At 38.4% G+C, this 23475-nt stretch overlaps 2 pseudogenes; one reads left to right on the top strand and one right to left on the bottom strand.

Annotated features, from left to right (window-relative positions):
• The first annotated feature begins 785 nt into the window (after positions 1-785).
• LOC111157516 lies at positions 786-1527 on the top strand (annotated as a pseudogene).
• Positions 1528-3748: 2221 nt separating this feature from the next.
• LOC111152761 lies at positions 3749-22509 on the bottom strand (annotated as a pseudogene).
• Positions 22510-23475: the final 966 nt, after the last annotated feature.

The raw sequence follows: 23475 nt of genomic DNA, 5'->3' as shown, positions 1-23475 counted from the left end.
GGATACTGATGGCATAGGCCAAGAACAAAGCAGCATTTTGCTAGGTGCACTACACTGGACAAAATGTAATGAATGCTCTTATCTGGCCTGAAGACACTGTTAGGAAAGTGATGACAGAGATGCTTTTGGATGGACTGAACATTTTCCTTTTCACTTCCTCTTATTATGTGGAAATAGTTTGGAGAGAACACTGTGGGGAAGGGCGGTGGTTTCGTTACCTACCACACACAAAATCAGGCATGACCTTGTTCTTTGTTTCTTTTCAGCACCCTAAGTTTCTATGGTAAACAACATTGGCCCCAGACTCAGAACAGCTGGGAACAATCTTTGGCAAAGAAATAAAGAGAATGATTTATTGCTTTATTCTTCTTTCCCCCTCATCTCCCGTTATTACTTGATTAACATGTATTAAAACTTCTGGTACTTCCATTATTCCAGTCAAAAAATTCAACTTCTTGATGTTCTTATCTTTCTTGCCCAGATGTATCCAGAGATTCTTCCTACCTTCTGGCACAGCTGGAAATTAAGTCAGGGGTTGCCTTTGCCTCCTTTGTCACACCTTAACATTTGGGAGATGTACTGCCGAACAAGTACAGTATAGGTTGGAGCGTCCCTTTAAAAAGTACCTTCCAGGCGCCAGTCACTGAGCTATCCCTGAGGACTCAGCAGCCTCCCTTTGGAGGCCCCGGCTTCCCCAAGCTCCTTGCCCTCCACCCAAACCTTGCTCTCACCTTCCCCTGCCTCCACCTTCTACAGGCAGTTTCTACAGAGGAAAAAGGAATCCTATGTCCGCTATCCAGATGCTCTGCTCTTTCTATCCCTTTGCTGATGCAAATAAGGGTGATCTTCCTGCTGGGACTGAGGATTATATCCATAGAAGAATTCAGCAGAGAAACAGTAGGAAGACCCTTACTACTCTTCTGAGGAGTGGCTGGTGATCATGATAGAAAGAAACTAGTGAGGCATTGAAGAGGAAATTTGTACAGTGCTAACTAGTAACAAGAAAGCAAAATGGCAATAAGCACATACCTGTCAATAACTACTTCAAATATAAACCAACTAGATTCTCCAATACAAAGATACAGAATGGTTAAATGGATTAAATAAACAAAAAAACCACATCACTCATCTGTAAGTAACATATAAGAGATTCACTTCAGATTTAAGGAGATATACAGACTGAAAGTGAAGGGATAGAAAAAGATGTTCTATGCAACTGGAAACAAATGGAAAGCTGGTGTACTTATAGTTGTATCAGAGAAAACAGACCTAAAAAAAAAAAAGCTAATAAAAGACAAAGGATTCTAATAATTATAAAAGGGTCAAAACAACAAGAAGATATAACATTTCCAAATATTTCCCTACTCACCATAATATATAATATATACGTATACGTACAAAACTGTAATTGAGCATCCAGAATGTGAAGTGATTCTGCTACAGGGTGACCAGCACGAGAACATACGCTGCTTTCTCCTAAACGTTGGACTCGCTAAGGATGACTAGCTGAGGGTCCTGGGTTTCTAGCACTTTTGGCTCACTCAGCCTATGTGAGGATTTCTTTGCAATGAGTAGAATTTCCCTTCAGTCCGTTGTCACAAAACCTCCCAGCTTGTATAATATAACCATTCGGAGTCTGCTTTAACTTGAACTAGTATAACTCCCTGATGAAATAAACTGAAAAGATCCATGCAAAAATTAATTAATTAATTAAAATTAAAATAAAGTAAATAGTACCTTCCTATAATGAATGGTTTTATCTAAGGAAGATGGGGAGGTATTGCTTCCAATAGGTGCTAGGAAAAAACAAGCAAATGAACAAGTGAGGTAAAAATACTTCTGCACAGCGAATTAAGCCATCAACAGAATAAAAGCAACCCACTGAATGGTGGAAAACATTTGCAAGTCATATATTTGATAAGGGGTCAATTTCTAAAATATATAAAGAACTCGTAGAACTCAGTAGCAAAAAAACAATCAGATTAAAAAATGGACAGAGGAACTGAATAGACATTTTTCCCAAGGAGACCTGTACATGACCAACAGGGACATGAAAAGGTGCCCAACATCACTAATCGTCAAGGAACTAAAAAATCAAAACCGAAATGAGATATCACTTCACACCTGTTAGGATGGCTATCATCAAAAAGAGAAGGGATAATAAGTGTTGGTGAGGATGTGGAGTAAAAATAATACTTGTGTGCTATTGCTGAGAATGTATATTGGTGCAGCCACTATGGAAAGCAGTATGGAGATTCCTCAGAAAATTAAAACTAGCTCTACCATATAATCCAGCAATCCCACTTCTGGGTATATATCTGAGGGAAATGAAATCACTACCTTGAAGAGATAGCTGCATCCCATGTTTAGTGCAGCATTATTTACAATAGCCAAGACATGGAAACAACTCTCTCTCTCTCTCTCTATATATATACATAAAAACAACTATATATATATATATATATATACACATATATATGTATATGTATGTGTATATGTGTGTATACATACACAATAAAATATTAAATATTTTATAATATTTATATCTATAATTATAAAATATTATTCAGCCATTAAAAAAAGGAATCCTGTCATTTATGACATGTGAAGTGAACTTGAGAGCATTAGGCTAAGTGAAATAAGTCAGAGAGAGAAAGATGAATACTAAATATGTGGAATCTAAAAGTAATGAACTCACAGAAAAAGAGAACAGATTGGTAGTTGCCAGAGGTAGAGGAAATGGGTGAAGATGATAAAAAAGTACAAGATTCAAGTTATAAAATAAATAAGTCCTTGGATGTAATGTCCAGCCTGAGGACTATAGTGAACAATACTGTATTGTATACTTGAAAGTTGCTAAGAGAGTAGACCTTAAAATCCATTGCAAGAAAAAAATTATAACTATATGAGGTGATGGATTTTAACTAAACTTATCTTGGTAATTATTTCATAATATATACATATATCCCATCATTATGTTGTATACCTTAAACTAATAAAATGTAATTTCAATTGTATCTCAATAAAATTGGAAAAAAAAATTCACTGTGACTTTTCCCTAAATTATCTTACAACAAACACCAGATCTTGAAAGAAGCCATTTACACTTGAAAACCCACAATGATTAGTTGGTGTATTCACATGTGTAGAAGGACATATCACTATCAAAATATATTTGTGAAACAATGGTTTGGGAGCCACCTGACATAGAACTCTTGGAACATTTCTTTAATCTCAACACACAGTACTTGAGATTGCCAGATACTTTCTCCTTAAAGATTTTGTTTTCTTTAATATTCTTTTGGTTATCCTGATTGTGTTTTGGATAAAGGCAACAATTAGGTGGTTGGACTAGATTGCAAGGTCTGTTTCAAATTTTTGGCAAACACAAACATAAGAATCAGATTGTCATTATTATGGCACTAGTAGAAGTGGGTTTTAGTTACAGAAATGGGCTATGAATTTTTGATCCCAAATGTCATTGCAGAGATGTGTCAGCAGGAGCACTTGGGTAGCCCAGTCAGTTGAGCATCTGACTCTTGGTTTTGGCTCAGGTCATGATCTTATGTTTCATGATCTCATGGGTCATGATCTCATGAGGTGACTAAGAGAACTAGCCCTGCATTGATCCTCTGCTCCCTCTGCATCTCCCTCAACCCATGTGCAGCTGTACACTCTCTCTTTCCCTCTCTCTCTAAAATAAATCCATAAATCTTTTTTAAGAAAGGTAAGAAAAACAATGTACTGATCATTCCTTTAAACAAGTGATTTTCAAAGTTGGCTGTACATTAGAATCAGCTGGGAAACCATGAAAAAATAATGACGACTGAGTTAGAACATCTTCATGGATCCAGGCATTGGCATCTTTTAAGGCTTCCTAGGTTATTACAATGTGCATGAATGTCATAGAACAATAATTGTCAAATTTCAGTAAATATTTAAAATATCTGGGGATGCCTGGGTGGCTCAATCGGTTAAGCCACTGCCTTCGGCTCAGGTCATGATCCCAGGGTCCTGGGATCGAGTCCCGCATAGGGCTCCTTGCTCGGCAGGGAGCCTGCTTCTCTTTCTGCCTCTGCCTACTACTCAGCCTGCTTGTGTGCTCTCTCTCTCTCTTTCTTTCTCTCTCTGACAAATAAATAAATAAATAAAATCTTCGAAAAATAAAATATCTGGATAGTTTTATAACAAGGCAGATTCTTGGGACCAACACTAGCACTCATATTTATTGATCAGATGTGGCATCCAGTAACCTACATTTTAAAAAAGTAAGCCCTCAAATGCTTTGGTTCTTTGTATAATACTTTAATCTTAGCTGCCATAACTGTTTGTGATACAGTTGTGGCAAAAGCCAAGCCCCAGATACCGCCTCTACTGAGAGCTGGACAAAATTCAATGAAATGTTTTGTTTTCTTTACAAGTTCTGAGGTATCCTTATTTCATTATATCTTCCTCATCAGCTAGAGAGCCCATCTTTTAACATTCAGCTTTTTGTTACCTACTCTTGAAATATCCTGGTTCCTGCAAACTCCCTCTTTCTCTGCCCTTGTGTTCCTATGCAATTGTCTTACTGTTTTGTAAACCTTAGTATTCGTATTTGTCTTCCAAAAAACACATAATTCTTTAAGATGACCTACTGTGATTTAATTTCTGTGGTTCTAGTGCATGACTCAATTGCTTATCACTGGGTACCTCCAAAATTCCAACTCTAATAGACAAAACATTATAAATATAATATACTGTGAAATAGTCTATCTCAGTGATAAATGCAATATGCCATGGAAATACAGATATTTTTGTTCATCTGTAAATTTAATGTATTCATACTTTTTTTCCTTCTCCACAATTAGCATGAATAATTCAGAGGAGGCAATATTCTGTCTAGCTGTGAATAAGAAGTTCACATGCAGTTGACTCAATTTTCCAAGCTATTGGAGAGGAACAAAAGCAGATAATCCAAAAATCACTTACGTTTGTGTGTGAAATACATTTTGGCATTTCTTTTGGAATAAGTATGGCCAATGATCTAGACATTCCCAGTATTTCATGTAAAAGATTCAAGCCATGTCTGTAAGACCTGATTCTCCAGAAGCCAAAAAAGGGGCCTATATAGTTCTTCCACGCACTACCCGTATGGTCTGCTTTCCTGAGGACTCCTCTGGAAGTTAAGAGGAAGTTATTTAATGAAATAAAAAGAAACAAGAAAGGGATTGGCATTTGTGGTGTGCTGTGTGTTTTACTCTTGGACCTCTCCCCTTCAAATGCAGTGGTCTCCTGTTATTTCCACATATACAAGAATATTCTATTTATGTCAGAAAGAGTTAATCAGGCAATATAGGTTATGACACCCTGAAGATCAAGAATGCAAGCTAAAAGAATCAAGGGAAATGTCTGGGGATGATAGATTGGATTTCTATCCCCCCGCCATAAAATTTAACCATTTATAGAGAAACATTTTTTTCCCCCAGAAAGACTTTTAGGTGCTTCTCCAAGTTAGATAATTTAACTTTATTCAAATATATTCTTTTAGGAAAAAAAAAAAGGGAAATTTACAAAATTCAGATTAGAATTAGTTAATCAGAAGTCAAGAAGCTTCTACTGGAAGCATAAAAAATATGTTTATGGATATGTAAATGTGGTAGATTTTTTACTGTATTTTTCTCTCTTTTTATATGGTAGTGATATAGCTCTTAATATTGATAAAATTTACAAAGCAGTAATTAAAATATCTTCATTAAGTGTTTTAATTGCAGAGCAGTAATTAAAATATCCTCATTAAATCTTTGACTTTTATTATGGCCTTGATCAGTTATGCCTCCAGTATTCACTCTATCCCTTCACCATTGGGGTGAAGCGATGGGCATCTGAATAGGCAGAAACCAAACAGCAAAATCATATTCTCTTGGGACACCTGGGTGGTTCAGTCAGTTAAACGTGGGCCATCAGCTCAGATCACGATCCCAGGGTACTGGAATTGAACCCCACATCGGGCTCCCTGCTTAGCTGGGAGTCTGCTTCTCCCTCTGCCTGCTGCTCTCCTTGCTTGTGCGTGTGGTCTCTCTCTCTCTTTCTCTGACAAAGAAATAAAATCTTTTTTAAAAAAATCATATTCTCTTTCTGTGATTGGTTCACAGCATTGGACAAAAGTTGATCCACTCAAAGGATAGCCCAGAGCTTTTAGTCCATCCTTAGGATGGTAAGCACTCCCCCTTTGAACTAGAAGGAGAAACATGCATTATTTCATTTGTAGCTGGCAACTATCTCATGACCACAAGAAGAGCCAGTCTTGGGATAAATGTTTTGGTGAAATCATTTAGTCATCAGATCAGGCACATGAAACCTATTCTCATCTAAACTTTGTAACTCTGTTAACTAATAAACCATCTTTATCGTGTACAACAATTTGAGTTATAATATCTGTTATGTGTAACTGAAAAAACTCTTAACAGATAGGAATACATATGGCTTATATGTTTGTCAGATGAAAGAGAAGAAGAGTGATTTTTCTATCATGGGACAGAAAAAAATAACAACCCCACAAAAAGTATGAAAGGATTTACATCTGTGGTATGATGTGTTTGAACCTGGCCTTAAAAGCTGAGGGCAGCTTTTCTTCTGTTTTGCATTTCCTCCTGATCATGATAGAATGAGAAAATGTGACACAAAACCTGAGTGGCCTAGTGGGAAGTGATTTTTTTCATAATTTTCTTATGTTTGTTTTACACTCCATCTATCATATAATCCAGACTAGAAGGTACCTTTCAGATGATCTAGTCTAATCCTTTCATTTTGTAAAGGAGGAAACTGAATCTCATTGAGATTAAGTGAGATGGGCAAGGGCTGAGACAGATGTTCTTGCTTCTTGACTTCTGGTGAGCCTTCTTTCCACTGCTGTATGTTATACAAAATACAAATAAAAATAAAAGCAAACAAAACAAAACAAATGACTGATGGGCTCCTGGATGCCTCAGTCAGTTCAGCGTGCAACTCTAGGTTTTGGCTCAGGTCATGATCTCTGGGTCGTGGGATTGAGCCCAGTTTCGGGCTCCATGCTCATCATGGAGTTTGCTTGTCCATCTCCCTCTGCTCCCCACCTTCCTCAAATAAGTAAATAAATAAAATTTTAATAAAACACACACACACACACACACACACACACACATGACTGACTCAGGTAGATGATCTTATTGTTCACGACCAATTATTTTCTCTTCTATAGGAGGATTGTATCTCATTGCCATTACCACTTGCCTTTCAGTGCCTCCTAGCACTTTTTACTCTATCAGCAGCCTTGACCAGGTGACCTGCTGAGGTAAATGTGAGTAAGTGTGAAAGAATCATGGCATACAGTTGCATACATGGCAGGTTGCTCTCATGCTATTTTAACAAATCCCAGGAGGTGACTATTTTATCCTGGGTCCTGGAAGGAGAAATCCCACCACACAATGCCTGTGCCTTGTATAGAGATACAGTTATATTTCACATTAATGGGCAAGAAACATTTGTGGTAGTAACTCACTGAAACTTGGAATTATTACTTCAGCAAAGTTGACTAGTATTGGGAGAATCAACAGCAAGTATCCCATGTGTTTTAGAATGAGAAAAGAGCAAAGTCCTATACATGTAAAATGCATTCCTTGTTTTTCACTGGATGTTTGAAGGATATAATACTAGTTAGTCTCTTTTTCATGTCACTAACATTTTACAAAATCTGAGTTAACCTATTTCATTATTTTTACTAATTGTGAGGAAGAAGGCGAAATGGCATAACACATCAAGATACAGATAAATAATGTCTATATATTTTTTTTGTTTAAAGTTTTATTTATTTATTTGACAGACAGAGATCACAAGTAGGCAGAGAGGCAGGCAGAGAGAGAGGGGAAAGCAGGTTCCCTGCTGAGCAGAGAGCCGGATATGGGGCTCAATCCTAGGACCCTGGGATCATGACCTGAGCAGAAGACAGAGGCTTTAACCCACTGAGCCACCCAGGTGCCCCAAATAATGTCTATATTAATATGATATCTTAAGTCCATCCTGTGGTTGGACATAGTCTACTATATTATGTGTTTTTAAACATGTCTCATACTTGATGGTGAACTTCTAGCACCAGGTACTGTTTCTATGCACTAAACTCACAGAGATAAGAGACACAGTTATAGACCTCAAAGAGGTCAGAGTTGATGGTCTCATTCTCATTTAGGTATTGGGACATGCAGTAGAGTACTATGGTTTGAGAGAGAGAGAGAGAGAGAAAGAGAGAGAGAGAGAGAAATTTATCTGGAAGAGCCAGGGAATTTCCAAGAGAGGATGATATGTAGTTCAAATGCCAAAGAATGAAAAGGAGTTGTCAAGATAGGCTGAAGGGGAAGGGACCAGCATATGCAAAAATAGTGAGTCATTAAGTACTACCTCATGACTGAAGCATAGGACAAATGTGAGGTGACAGGGAGAAGCAGACATGGGCTCAGCCATGACAGACTATTTATCACATTGAGGACTTGGCCTTTATTCTGTATATAATAAAATGTCACTGGAAGAATAAAATCAAAGTACTGACATGGTCAGAATTTAGTTTTGCAAGTATCTCTCTTTTTTTTTTTTGTGAGAATGAAGAAAAGAAAATCTGGGAACACTGGTAAGAAGACTTTTAAAAGTATCTGTATTAGTGTGAATAAGAACTGTTAAGATACTGCATGTAAATCAATGGCTATGGAATACAGAGGTATTTAAACTTACTTATAAGGTACACTTTGCTGAATTTTGTGAGGATTGAGGTAGAAGTCACTTTCCCTAGGCAAGTAGGTATAAGGAAGTTTACATCAAATATCTTAATGGAAGGGGAAAGAGAGAAAGAGCCTAATGTAATGATTTTGGACTCAAGATTAAAGGAGAACACCATTTAGACCAGCTCTCTGGTCTTAATCATTAATCTTTTCCAAGTCTCTGTTAATAAATAATAAAATAATAAAAGTTTATTTATTTATTTATTTGAGAGAGAGAGAGAGAGAGAGAGAGTACAGAGCAAGCAAGAGAGAACATGATTGGGGAAGAAAGGCAGAGGGAGAGGGAGAAGCAGGTTCCCCACTGGGAAGGGAGCCCAATGTGAGGCTCGATCCCAGGACCCTGGAATCATGAAGGCAGCCACTCAACTGACTGAGTCACCCAGGTGCCCCTAAAGTACCTCAAAAGTTATGGTGAAAATGAAACGAGATGAGGCGTAAAAACATTTTAATATTTAGATCCATAATAGGGGATTTATAATTTTTTGAATTTATCTTTTTTCTCCTTATTCATTCAGTCATATCCACTAGGATAGAAAATATGAGAGATTTGGGGTGAAAGATGGGGCGGAGACAAATTCAATTTGAAAACCCAGAATCCGATTTTCCTGTAAGATGTCAAGATGCAAGAATCTACCGGAGAGTTGGCAATTCAAAGACGTATCTAGTAGGTGATTCACAATTCAATTCTGAGGCTAAGAGGACCCTAGGAAGGCGGGTTATATTAAAATTGATGCCATAGGTGCAAATGATATTGCTAGTGAGAATGTATAGAAATAAGAAGGGGCAAAGAGTTAAGATAGGAGGCTGAGGAGTAAGTAGCCTGACAGTGTGTGGGTAATCAGCAGAATGTTCTACAAAGCAAAAAAGACATTTTTAGAAGAAGGGATTTAATTATAGATAAATATTTCAGATGGAAGGATATAAAATATCTAGGATAGATATAAAATACAGAAAAAAATAGACTGTTATAGAGAAGTTAGATGACAGAAGACCGATGTATCAAGGTGTGAATTAAAAGGGATTAAATAGTGGGGCGCCTGGGTGGCTCAGTGGGTTAAAGCCTCTGCCTTCAGCTCAGGTCATGATCCCAGGGTCATGGGATCGAGCCCCACATCGGGCTCTCTGCTCCTCGGGGAGCCTGCCTTCTCCTCTCTCTCTGCCTGCTTGTGATCTCTATCAAATAAATAAATAAAATCTAAAAAAAAAAAAAAAGGGATTAACTAGAGAAGAGTAATTTAAAGTAGTTCTTTTGGGACCACCAAATGTGAGGGAAGGGAGGCTGTGAACTCCCAGCAGCCTGCAAACTCCCAGAAGCCTGCTCAGTGTCAATTCCATCCCCACTGAGTAACAGAATTCTTGCTTATTGTTGGTCACAGTACTATGTCCAGTTTAACATCACAGCTCCAAGCCTCTCTACAATTGGGTGTCTAATGAGACGGGATCACACATCAGTGGGTGGGGCTTCCAGGACAACTCTTTTAAGGAGCCGCCCCAGCTGGAAGCCAGGTCCTTCTCCCTTTTCTTCTGGGAAGGGGATAGAATGGCTGAAGTTAGAGCATCCATCTTGGGACCTTGAAAAAAGGTGAGGAAGATCATATACTTCAGTACTAATAACTTTGAACCAATGTCACTAACTGTTTACTTCTTTTGGTAAGAAGAATCTTATTTTAACTCCCTGTTATTGGAACTATTTTTAGCAGCTAAATGCAAGTATAAACTGACAGATTATGATAACTTGGTGACATGAGGTTAAATGTACACATATATATATTTTTTCAAAGCGATGGCTTACATGATTTCCAAGCTTCTTGAGGTCATTGTTATTATTATTATTATTAGATTGTTTTACTATTCTTTCCTCAACAGGAAATGCTGATACAACCAGAGCTGTACTTAACAGATTACACTCCGTAACCTCCTTTACACCTGGGACTGATTGACATGATTTTGAGCAGATGCTCTAATGGGATGAATATATACATATATGTATATGAATATATACATATATGAATATATACATATTGCTGGCTTCCTGGCTGGTCAAAGGTGCAAAGCCAGGCATGAAGAAGTGGGGAGATGTAAAGGGCAATATGCTGTTGGCTAGCTTGTGGAGGTCAGCACTGAGCTGATCAGGGAAGCAGAGGCAGGTGTTGAGATCACTCATGGTGGCTGAGACAAGGTGGTTCAGGTCCCTGTAGGTTGGCATGGTCAGCTTGAGAGTACAGAAGCAGATGTCATAAAGGGCCTCATTGTCAAAGCAGTAGATCTCATCTGTGTTCTCTACCAACTGATGGATGGAGAGGAAGGCATTGTAGGGCGTGACCACTGTGTCAGATGCTTTGGGTGAGGGTACTACACTGAAGGTGTTCATGACACAGTTGGAATACTCTTCTTGGATCTTGCTGATGAGCAAGGTGACCATTCCAGAGCCTGTGCCCCCACCCAGGGAGTGGGTCAGCTGGAAGGCCTGCAGGTAGTCACAGCTCTCGGCCTCCTTCCTCAACACATCCAGGATTGAGTCAACTAGCTCAGCCCTCTCTGTACAATGGCCCTTGGCTCAGTTGTTACCTTCCTCAGACTGACCAAAAACAAAGCTGTCTGGTCTGAATATCTGCCCAAGAGGCCTTGAGGGAACAGAGTCCATGGTCCCGGGTTCTAGATCCACCAGGATAGCACAAGGAACATATTTGCCACCTGTGGCTTCATTGTAGTACAAGGAGATGTAGTCCAGCTGCAGGTCACTGTCACCGTGGTAGGTTCACATAGGGTCGATGCCTATTTGTCACTGATTACCTCCCAGAACTTGACATTGATCTGGTTGCCACACTGACCAGCCTGGATATGCACGATTTCCCTCACTGTTATAATTTATTTTAATTTTTTTGCTCACTTAAGTTGTATACGGACAAGTAAATGATATGGAATTTTTTTTCTGTATTGCTAGTTGCAGGCTGGAAGGACAGGACGTGTCCCAGAGGCTGGAGCAGCGAGGTCCGAACCAATTACCTATTGTTATTGATTTCATTCTTATAAAATGAAAGAAATCATATGATAAGGCCTACAATATCCTCATCAAATTTTAAATCTTTAGCCTAAACTTTACCCAAAGTAGGATCTCTCTTTTATCTATGATTTTGGTCACTCGTTACTAAAAAAATATTAAGTGTGAAAAATGTGGATAACACATATACGTTATATATGAACAGTACATATGTAATAACAAGAAAATGAAAAAAGTAAGCATACAGGGTGTCTGGGTGACTCAGTCGATTAAATGTCTGCTTTTGGCTCAGGTCATGATCCCAGGGCCCTGGGATCGAGCTCAGTGTTGTGCTCCTTGCTCATTAGGGAATCTGCTTCTCCTTCTGCCCCTACCTGTGCTCTCTTTCTCTTTCTCTCTCTGAAATAAATAAACAAAATCTTATAAAAAAGAGTAAGCAATCAATATATCAGGTGATAATAGGTGTAGGAAACAGGGTAAGGGGATAAAGGAAGAACATGAGTAGGATCCTATTTTATTTATTTACTTTATTTTGAATGATGCCATTTATTCTTTTTTTAAGTTTTTATTTTAATTCCAGTTAGTTAATATACAGCATCATATTAGTTTCAGATGTACAATGTAATGTTTCAACAGTTCCATACATCACTCGGTGTCCATCTCTACAAGTGCTCTCCTTAATCCCCATCACCCTTTTAAACCATCCCCACCCCCAACCCATCTCCCCTCTGGTAACCATCGGTTTATTATCTATAGTTAAGAGTCTGTTTCTTGGTTTATCTCTTTATCTCTCTTTTTTTCTCTTTGCTCATTTGTTTTGTTTCTTAAATTCAACATATGAGTGAAATCATATGGTATTTGTCTTCCTCTAACTGACTTATTTCACTTAGCATAATACGCTCTAGCTCCCTTCATGTCATTGTAAATGGCAAGATTTCATTCTTTTTTTTAACGGTTGAATAATATTCCTCTGTGTGTGTGTGTGTGTGTGTGTGTGTGTGTGTGTGTACCACATCATCTTTATCCATTAATGCCTTGATGGACACTTGAGCTGCTTCTAAATCTTGCCTATGGTTAAATAATGCTGCTATAAACATTAAGGTGCATGTACCACTCTGAATTAGTGTTTTTGTATTCTTTAGGTAAATATCCAGTAGTGTGATTGCTGGATCATAGGGTAGTTCTATTTTTAAATTAAGGAAACTCCATACAGGTTTCCACAATGGCCATACCAGTTTGCATTCCCACAAACAGTGCGTAAGTGTTCCTTTTTCTCCATATCCTCCACTAACACTTATTATTTCTTGTGTTGTTGATTTTAGCCATTCCAACAGGTATGAGGTCATATCTCATGATAGTTTTGATTTGCATTTACCTGATGATGAGTGATGATGAGCATCTTTTCGTGTGCCTGTGGGCCATCTGGATGAAATGTTGGTTCATGGAGAAAGGGAGAAATGTCTTCTTTGGAGGAATGTCTGTTCATGTCTTCTGCCCATTTTTTAAATTGAATTATCACTTTTGGGCTGTTGAGTTGTGTAAGTTCTTTATATATTTTGGATACTGATCCTTTATCAGATATATCATTTGCAATTGTCTTCTCCCATTCTATAGGTTGTCTTTGAGTTTTGTTGATTGTTTCCTTTGCTGTGTAGAAGCTTTTTATTTTGATGTAGTCACAATAGTTTATTTTTGCTTTTGTTTTCCTTGCCCCAAGAGATCTATTTAGAAAAAAAGTTGGTATGGCCGATGTCAGAGAAGTTACTGTCTGTATTCTCTTCTAGGATTTTTATGGTCCCACATCTCACAGTTAGGTCTTTGATCCATTTTGAATTTATTTTTCTATGTAGTATGATAAAGTGGTCCAGTTTCATCTTTCTGCTTATAGCTGTCCAGGTTTCCCCACACCATTTGTTGAAAAGACTCTTTTTTCCGTTGGATATTCTCTCCTGCTTTGTCAAAGATTTACTGACCAAATTGTGGGTTTATTTCTGAGTTTTCTATTCTGTTCTATTGACCTATGTGTCACTATCATACAATGTCATACTGTTCTGATTACTATAACTCTGTAATATAACTTAAAGTCAGGAATTATGATGTCTCCAGCTTTGCCCGCCCCCCTTTTTTTCCCCAAGCTTTCTTGGCTACCTGGGATCTTTTGTGGTTCCATACAAATTATAAGATTGTTTGTTTTAGTTCTGTGAAAAGTGCCCTTGGTATTTCGATAGGGATTACAATAAATGTGTAGATTGCTTTGGGTAGTACAAACATTTTAACAATTTTTGTTCTTCCAGTCTATTAACATGGAATATCTTTCTATTTGTGTCATCTTTAATTTCTTTCATCAGTGTTTTATTCAGAGTACAGGTTTTTCACCTCTTTGGTTAGATTATTCATAGATAATTCATATTTTATTATTCATATTTTATTATTTTATTATTATTATTTATTTATTATAATTATTTAAATTATAAATAGGATTATTTTCTTAATTTCTCCTTCTGTTTCTTCATTATTGGTGTATAAAAATGCAAACATTTCAATACATTGATTTTGCATCCTGCGACTTTACTAAATTTGTGTATCAGCTCTAACAGTTTTTTTGGTGGAGTCTTTCAAGTTTTCTATATATAGTATCATGTCATCTGCAAATAGTGAAAGTTTTACTTCTTCCTTACCAATTTGGATGCCCATTATTTCTTTTTGTTGTCCAATTGCTGTGGCTAAGACTTCTAGTACTATGTTGCATAGAAGTAGAGAAAGTGGATATCCATGTCTTCTTCCTGACCTTAAGGGAAAAGTTCTTAGTTTTTCCCCATTGAGTATGATGTTAGCTGTGGGTTTTTCATAGATGGCCTTTATTATGTTGCAGTATATTCTCTCTAAACCTACTTTGTTGAGGGTTTTTTGTTTTTTTGTTTTTTTGTAAATCATGAATGGATGTTGTACTTTGCAAATGTTTTTTCTGTGTCCATTGAAATGATCATGTGGTTCTTATCCTTTTCTCTTACTGATATGAGGTACCACATTGACTGATTTGTGAATATTGAACCATCCTTGCAACCCAGGAATTAATTGAATAGGGTCTTATTTTAGAAAAAGTTGATCAGGGGCACCTGGGTGGCTTAGTTGTTAAGCGTCTGCTTTCAGCTCAGGTCATGATCCCAGGGTCCTGAGATCAAGCCCCGAGTCAGGCTCCCTGCTCAGTGGAAGGCCTTCTTCTCCCTCTCCCATTCCACCTGCTTGTCTTCCTTCTCTTGCTGTCTCTTTCTCTCTCTGTCAAATAAATTAAAATCTTTAGAAAAGGTTGATCAGAAAAGGCCTCTCTTAATGTCATATAAGCATAAATATCTGGTTGATATGAGAGAGTAAGACTTGGGGATATTTAAGGGAAGAGATTTCTTCTTTTGCTTCTGAGAAGTGATACATCCAAAACATGCTATGATTCTTTTTTTTTTTTTTTAAGATTTTATTTATTTGACAGACAGAAATCACAAGTAGGCAGAGAGGCAGGCAGAGAGAGAGGAAAGGAGGCAGGCTCTCTGCTGAGCAGAGAGCCCGATGCGGGGCTCGATCCCAGGACCCTGAGATCATGACCTGAGCCGAAGGCAGAGGCTTTAACCCACTGAGCCACCCAGGCGCCCCCATGCTATGATTCTTAAGGTCAAATAAGAATATCCTGTCTAATTCAACAAAAAGTTTACTCCTCTGCTTTCAAAACAAGAGAGAAGACATTCAACTTTCCCTAAAACATCTGTGACACATGGACTGACCCATGTCCAAAATGAATTTTCAAACAAAAACCCTTGGATAGCTGTGTTGGTAGCATAAATATTCAACTTGGTAAGAAAGTTGTCTCTTAGATCATTGGCTTAAACCATGAGAGATTCAGTAGATTTTTATTAACAGATAAAGATTAGCTTTTATGGTTGGTGAAGACTTTGTGTCCATGAAACCAAAATAGTCAAATGTACATTAAATATCTGGTCCCTTTAAAGTTACTTATAGTAATCTTTTTTTTTTTTAAGATTGTATTTATTTATCTGACAGACAGAGATCACAAGTAGACAGAGAGGCAGGCAGAGAGAGAGGAGGGGAAGCAGGCTCCCCACTGAGCAGAGAGCCCGATGCAGGACTCGATCCCAGGACCCTGGGATCATGACCTGAGCCGAAGGCAGAGGCTTTAACCCACTGAGCCACCCAGGCGCCCCACTTATAGTAATCTTATTGCCTCATTTAATCCAGGTTGTCAGAAGATTGGTTAAAAAAAAAAAAAAATGAGACCTGCTGTATTGCTTATTGAACAGAAAGTATAATGGGAAGTTCCTAGGAATCTTAGCCTTATTAACTTATAGATTTATTAATTCCTTAAATATTTGCAAATCATATGAAAAGCATCATGCTAAGGGTGGGACTTTGGAATTCTAGTTCAAGCACTATCATTAATAAGCTATGTGATCTGTAGCAAAAACCTTTCCCTGGACTTCAGTTTTCTCACTAGTTTAACAATATTTATTAAGTCCTTACTGTGTGCCAGGGTCCACGCTTGGTATTAGGGTCACAGAAAGGAAAAAAAAAACAGCATTGTGAAGGAGATAGATATGCAAATGATTAAAATATGCATGTTAAAATTATAGACCATTTTTTCTATTTAAAGAAAAAAACAGAATGTCAGTGATTAATCTTCTAGGGGAAATAGGATTAGAAAAACTTCAGAGGAGAGATGTTTAAGAATAAAAAGAGTTAGTTTGACAAAAAAAAAAAAGAGAGAAAGTCATTTCATATAACTCATTAAAGACAGCTTAAATTTTCATGATCTTAGCAATATACCTTTTGAATTTTTGGAACAAGATGTCGGGCTAGATGCTAATAATATGAACTAATCATTAAAAGTGATATTCAGATACTTTGAAAATGTCAAAAGCCTTATAAATACAACTACCCATCATATACATGTTTAAAAATTCTGCTTGGGATTTTTTTTTTTTTGGCCTTATTTATACATTTCCAACAAGAGCTATCCTGTCTGAAACAGAACTCCCTTTGCCGTAAAGTAGCCCAACTTTTCCTAAGGCATTTGACTAATAGTTCAGAAAAATGACTTGATTTTATCTTATGCTTTCATAGTTATTAAGATATAAAAGTTTGGTCTCAGTGTATGTAAGTGCACATAGAATATATATTTGTTTATTTCACTCTAAAGATTTCTGTGAAATACAGAACTAATACCTGCAATTTTTTCTAACTGCACCATTACATGTAGTTTATTCCCTCAGTGATTTTCTTTTAAAGATTATTTATTTAATTTATTTGACAGAAAGAGAGAAAGACAGCTGAGAGGGAGCATAAGCCGGGGGAGTGGAAGAGGGAGAAGCAGGCTTCCCGCTGAGCAGGGAGCCCAATATGGGGCTTGATCCCAGGACCTTGGGACCATGCCCTGAGTCAAAGGCAGACGCTTAATGACTGAGCCACCCAGGCGTCCCTATTCCCTCAGTGATTGCTGTTTTTGTTGAGATCCAGTAGAATTTAGTTTTAAAAAATATAAATCTGGGGCGCCTGGGTGACTCAGTGGATTAAGCCTCTGCCTTCGGCTCAGGTCATGATCTCTGAGTCCTGGGATCAAGCCCCACATCAGGTTCTCTGCTTGGCAGGGGGCGTGCTTCCCCCTCTCTCTGCCTGCCTCTCTGCCTACTTGTGATCTCGGTCTGCCAAATAAATAAAATCTTAAAAAAAGATAAAATTTTAAAATATATATATATATATATATATTTTTTTATATTTTTTCTTTATATATATATATTTTTATATTTTATTTATATATATATATATATATATATATATATATATATATATATAAATCTACCTAAACTACTCCCCCACTTCCCCTGACAGGTTCTCAGCTGAAGCGTCTGGATTTACAAAGATTTTAAAAAGAGATTACCCCACATTTTCTCTTATCTTACAATAAGATATATTCCCTTGGGATGAAACCTTGTTCGGTGCTAAGACGACTCAACCAAATGGACTTTTTGGTTGGCTGAACTTGCAGACAGACACATCAATAGAAGAGCCATTGCTTTATCCAGCGACTATATCAAATAGCTATTGTTAGGATGTAAAGGTCTGAGTCAATCAGGACTCAATTTTTTTTTTTTATTTCTCTTTAAGAGCTATTTAGATCAGACTTGAGAACACAGAACAATTCTTGTTCAATAAGAGATGAAGTTGGCTATGAGACCAAAGGGACTTTTACTTCAATGGAATATGAGAGGAAGAATAGGAGTAGATCTCAGAATAATAGAATTTTAGTATAGGAAGGGCCCTTAGAAGTAGCTAAGCAAACGCTTTCAGTGCACATATGAGAAAACTAAAATGCAGAAATGTTAAATGTCTTCCAGAAGCCATGCGGCCAGTTTTCACATAAAAGGGCCAGAAGGTTCCTTTATTGTACAACTCAAATTCAGGCTTTTGACATTACCTCCCAATTAGTTTATATAAATACACACCAAGCTACAATGATAACATTGAAATATATTCAGCCCTCAGTTTAAATATGCTGTAATTTCTATAATCCTGCATCCTTCATAATTTAAACAGGCACCTCCTTTTTCAATATCAATTTCTGATATCCTGGAAATTTTCAGATACACATTTTAATCATGATTTTCATCACTGTTCACTTGGAAATAAACTGAATGATATTGTCTAAAGGATATGCGTTTGGAGGAAATGCACACAGAAGAAATATGTAAAAACATTACTGCAGGCAAGCTGGAACCAAAAAGGTTTTAAGGCTGTAAAAGACAAGTACAAGTGGTACCTGGGTGGCTCAGTTGGTTAAGTGTTTGCTTTCAGCTCAGGTCATGATCCCAGGGTCCAGGGATCGAGTCTTGTGTCAGACCCCCTGCTCAGCAGGGAACCTGCTTCTCCCTCTCCTTCTGTCTGCCTCTCTGCCTGCTTGTGCACACTCTCTCTTTCTCTCTCTGTCAAATAAATAAAATCTTAAAAAAAAAAAAAGACAAGTTCAAGGTAAATTGATGATACAACAGAGTTGAAAGGAAAGCAAGACTAACATGGTGATGCATAATCCATCAAAGATGAGAACTCTGAACAATCCTCCATGAGTACTTGACTGGAGTGGCAAGGATGACTGTTCTCAAAGATACTCCTCTGGAGTAAGGGGGGGCTAGCTGGCCACTGGGGATATCAGTGCTGTGGCTGTTGCTATCGTTCTAGCCATCTTCAGCTCCTCAGGGACAGGCACAGAATAGGAAGACAGCTGGACTTGTTGGGCCAATTCCACATTAAAACCTGTTAAACCCCTAGGGCCTGCCTGGGCCTATTTCACCATAGTGACTCCATGTTGCCTAGGTAGACATTTTGTTGTTTAATAAATGCTTCAACAGTTATTGATATCGGTTCCAGGTAACTGTTACTAAAACACACACCTAAAACAAGGCCAGACAGGTGGAAACATCCAATCAGCCAAAAGCCACATATGTAGAGGTCTGTGGTTGTGCCCTATAAAACTAGCCTGTAGGACCAAGGGGTCGTCGCTCTCTTCAGAGGTGGCCCTGGCCGGTCAGTCTGACTTCTAATTCTTGGCATAGAATAAAGCTTTACATAACTTTCACTTTGTCTCAGCCTCGTTCCCCTAGCCGGTCAGTCTAACTTCTAATGCTTGGCATAGAATAAGGCTTTGCATAACTTTCACTTTGTCTCAGTCTCGTTTCTTTGATAACGGACCCAACAGACTTAACCAAGGATTTAGTTACAGTCATAACAGGCTGGAATGATAGAAAAAAAGAGGGGTGTAGATGTTGAGGCTATATGCAAGGGAGTAAATATACTAATGATTTGGAATCCAGCCCAAGCAATGAGAGAGGTGAGGTGAAGAGTAAGTGATGGCAGCATCTATAGGATCCGTGGTTAAAGATTGCTCAAGCAGACCTGAAGGAGAGGAGGGGGCCATAAGAGGGGGCCTTTTGCAAATGGGAGTTTGAAGGTGTTGCAGTTATTATTAATGAGACAGTGTAGGGCAAGGGACAGAAAATAAACACTTTCAGCTTTGCAGTCTATGGAGTCTCTGTCTCAATGTCTCACTCTGCCATTGTAACATGAACACAGTCATAGACAATATAATAAGCAAATGAACATGGACATATTCCACTTGAAAATATAAAATCCATCCTTAGTTTGCAGGTTGTACAAACACAGGCAGTGGGCTGGACATGTAGGCCATAGGCCAGCCCTCTGTTTAAGGTTATAAGCCATGGACAAAAGTGGCAGAGTGAAGTACAAAACATTGAATATGAAAAGAACTAAGGATTTGTAGAGCTAGATGTTCGGATGAGTCATCTACATTGATGTTAAGCTCACCATGAACAATGACAGAAATTCTGTAGGAATAAGCACTTGAAACCTAGTGCTAAAATCTCCAGTGAATACAGGAAGTGACCAGGGGAAAGGTAGGTGAATGGTAGGTAGAATGAGATGTCTGTGAGAATGAATGTTGGTATAATGATGACATGTATTTTAAACACGTGACTTTTGTTTTTTCTTTTTATGACAATGGGGTGGGGGCATTGATCTGGAAGCCAGGATGGAAAGCAAGGAGTCTGCCAACTGTGCTAACTCCTAGTGTTATATGGGAAGAGGGAGCACAAACATTCCCCATGTCCAAGACCTATGGGGAATGTAGTGCCCTTGAGGCATAGCCTGGTTTCAAGAAAGCAGGAAAACTATAGGAAACTTCAACAAACATGAGGGTGGAAGTTTCTTTGCAGAAACCATCCTAGAAGGCACAAGTGAAGGGGCCTGCTGAGAGGTTGGGTGGCTACGGGGCAATGCAGAGGAAAATTCTGGAAAACTAGGAGTTCCTGTGTCTAAAGAAGAAGGTTGCAAATATGATGAGGGTGTTCTGCATATTTTTTTTGCAAGGAGAAGTAGTGCTGAATAATGCTGAATAATGGTGAATAATGGGTTCTAATTATAGTCTTCTAAATACTGATCTCTTTGGTTGTTAGGGGGTGAGACAGGCAGCATTTTTAAATGGGATAGGAAAGAGAGGGGCCATTTTACAGGATTGTGAGGATCCCTGTGGTGTCTTCCTAGTTTCTTTTGAGGAACTATGCATCCCTTATCATTGTCTTGCCAGTGTCCAGAACAATAACTAGCAGACCATCTGGGTGTAATGAAGATGAATATACCAACAACATTAACAAGAAGTCAGAATAAAAGAATGGTGTAAGAAATGTACTGATGAAGGAATTGGGGAAAAAAGTAAAAAAAAAAAAATCAGATTAAGCAATCGTGGGAGAGGTTCAAGAAGGCAATGCATTTGCTATGGGCCTTGATGGGTGAGATTTTGACAGGGTGCCCCCAGTGTGCTCCGACATTGCTTCCTGAGTGTCTGGGAGGGTGCTGATGTGCTCACGTGGTCAGATGACAAGGTTGGCTTCCAGTCATCCTGGTTACCTCTGTGCATACTCAATGATGTGAAATGAAAAGGTTTGGTTGTTCCACATTGCTGTGTGTTCTTTTTTTGACATTTCCTAAGAGGTAGGGAGCTAGAAATGGCCAAATGAGTAAGAACAAATTGAAAAACCCAGATCATTTCATCTGTTGTCTGTTTTAAAAGGGAGCTGGGGCCTATTTGGAAAGGTATCAAGGGTAGAGCAAAAAAAAAAAGACGTGGAAGATAATTTCTATTATTTCTCCAAGGAAATAAGTATCATTAAAAAAAAAAAAAAAAGGCTTCACCTTCCAGACAAGTTTTGGTAAAATGTTGATATTGCATAAAGCACCATGTTCGGTCAGCCTCTTCAGAGGTATAATTTAGTCAGCAGAGAGCCCGAGGGCCCCTCTAGATCTAGAATGATTTCTTTGTGCTGTCAGGGCAGGAAAGTAATAACTCAATGCTTTCCATTTGGATTTGCTCCTTGAGTCTAGTTTTTAATAAAATTATAGCCATAGGCTATTTTTATAAAATTCCCAAGCTGGTACAAAATTACTTTAGCCTTAAGGGTTCTTTCCCACACTTAGATTCACTTTACCTCAGGTTTTCTATCAGTCCAGATATAATGTGTGATGGGAAATATTCCCTCTTCACAGATATGAACATAATTGAAGAAGGAGTTCTGAAGTCCTCATATCAACCAGATATTTCACTTTGGAAGCCTTTATGGATAAAGGTTAATAATGCTTAAGCCCTCCTCTCCTCTCCTTGCAAGCCGCCTTTAAGAAAAAATACATTTTCTCCATCAGTTTGTCTTTATCTTCAATATTATAGAAAAAAAAAATCAGTTAGCTATTTCTGAGTAATAAATTATCCCAAAATATAGCTGCTTAAAATAGCAAATATTCATTATCACCAAGTTTCTGAGGCTCAAGAATCTGAGAGGGTGAGGAACTTGACTGGTTCTGGCTCAGGGTCTCTTGTGAGGTTATAGGACAACTTTCTGAAAGAGACTTGGACATCTCCTGGCTCTGCTGAAGCTGGAGTATCTACTTCTGAGCTCGTTCATGAGGTTGTTGACAGGCCTCCGTTCCTTACTGGCTGTCAGTTGGAGGCCCACATTCCTTGCCAAGTAGGTCATGTCTTTATGACATGGCAGTGGCTTCCCTCAGAGCAAGTGATGAGGGAGAAAGAGAGAGAGAGGGAAACCCAAGATAGAAGCCACCGTCTATTATAAACTCACCTTGAAAGTGTTGTACCGTCATTTCTGTCATATCCTATTGGTCACACAGACCAACACTGGCACAGTGTGGGAGGGGACAGCCCACGGGTATCACCACCCGGAGGTGGGGATCATTGGGAGATCATCTTGGAGGCTGGCTATCACTAATATAAATTTAAGTTTAATGTTATATCACAAAAGAATCACACATTTTGGAAAATACAGAAACAAGAGATTTAGAGGAGATAAAGTACTGTTTTACTACATGGAGATCATCTCTGTTACCACGTTGATATATACATATCCTTCCAGAGATTTGCTGTGGGTATACTGATCACATGGTACCTAGAAAACAGGTTTTTCTGAATCAAAATCTCAAATCAATTAATTCCATTACTGACAATTGTTTCACTCTACAATTTTTACTTTTGTCTACATCTGGGACTCCTTCCTTTGTGTATAAATTACTCACTTGTACTCATTTCGTGACTTTAGTTCCCAAACCTGAATTGCGACCTCCTTCAAAAAAGCCTGATGTGATTGTCAGACTTCAGGGTGTCATGTGGGCGGGAACACTCTCACTCCCTTTAATGTCTAGTTGTTTTTCATTTTGGCAGGAAATAGCTGGCTGAGCAAAAACTACAGGGTGAGGCGAATATTCTGGCTGCCAGCCTTGGGTTGGGGGGATTTGGGAGCAGAGATGGGGAGAAAGGGCAAACCTGGAATTGGATTCAAAATGATCTGCAAAGGCTGAATGGGTCCACAAATAAGATGTACAGTGAAACACAGGAAAGCGCCTTCTTCCCAAAGGGTAGAACTGGTCTAGTTCTTTTGTGTGTATCACTGTTTCTTTGAAAGCCCTTAAAAGAGGCTTCTGTAGGTGGCAGCTCCCACGGGGTAGGGGGAGGCAGCACCACACAGCAGCTCTTCTCTCCCTCTGGTGGTCAAGCTCTGGCCAATCCCTGCTCTATGGAGACAAGGCTAGAGCTGAGGTGAGTGACCTTAACGT

This window comes from Enhydra lutris, unplaced genomic scaffold (genome assembly GCF_002288905.1).
Source record: "Enhydra lutris kenyoni isolate GAN:26980312 unplaced genomic scaffold, ASM228890v2 scaffoldscaffold3, whole genome shotgun sequence".
Classification (NCBI taxonomy): Eukaryota; Metazoa; Chordata; class Mammalia; order Carnivora; family Mustelidae; genus Enhydra; species Enhydra lutris.
Note: the sequence above shows the minus strand (reverse complement) of the source record. Positions and strands in the feature narration are given on the sequence as shown.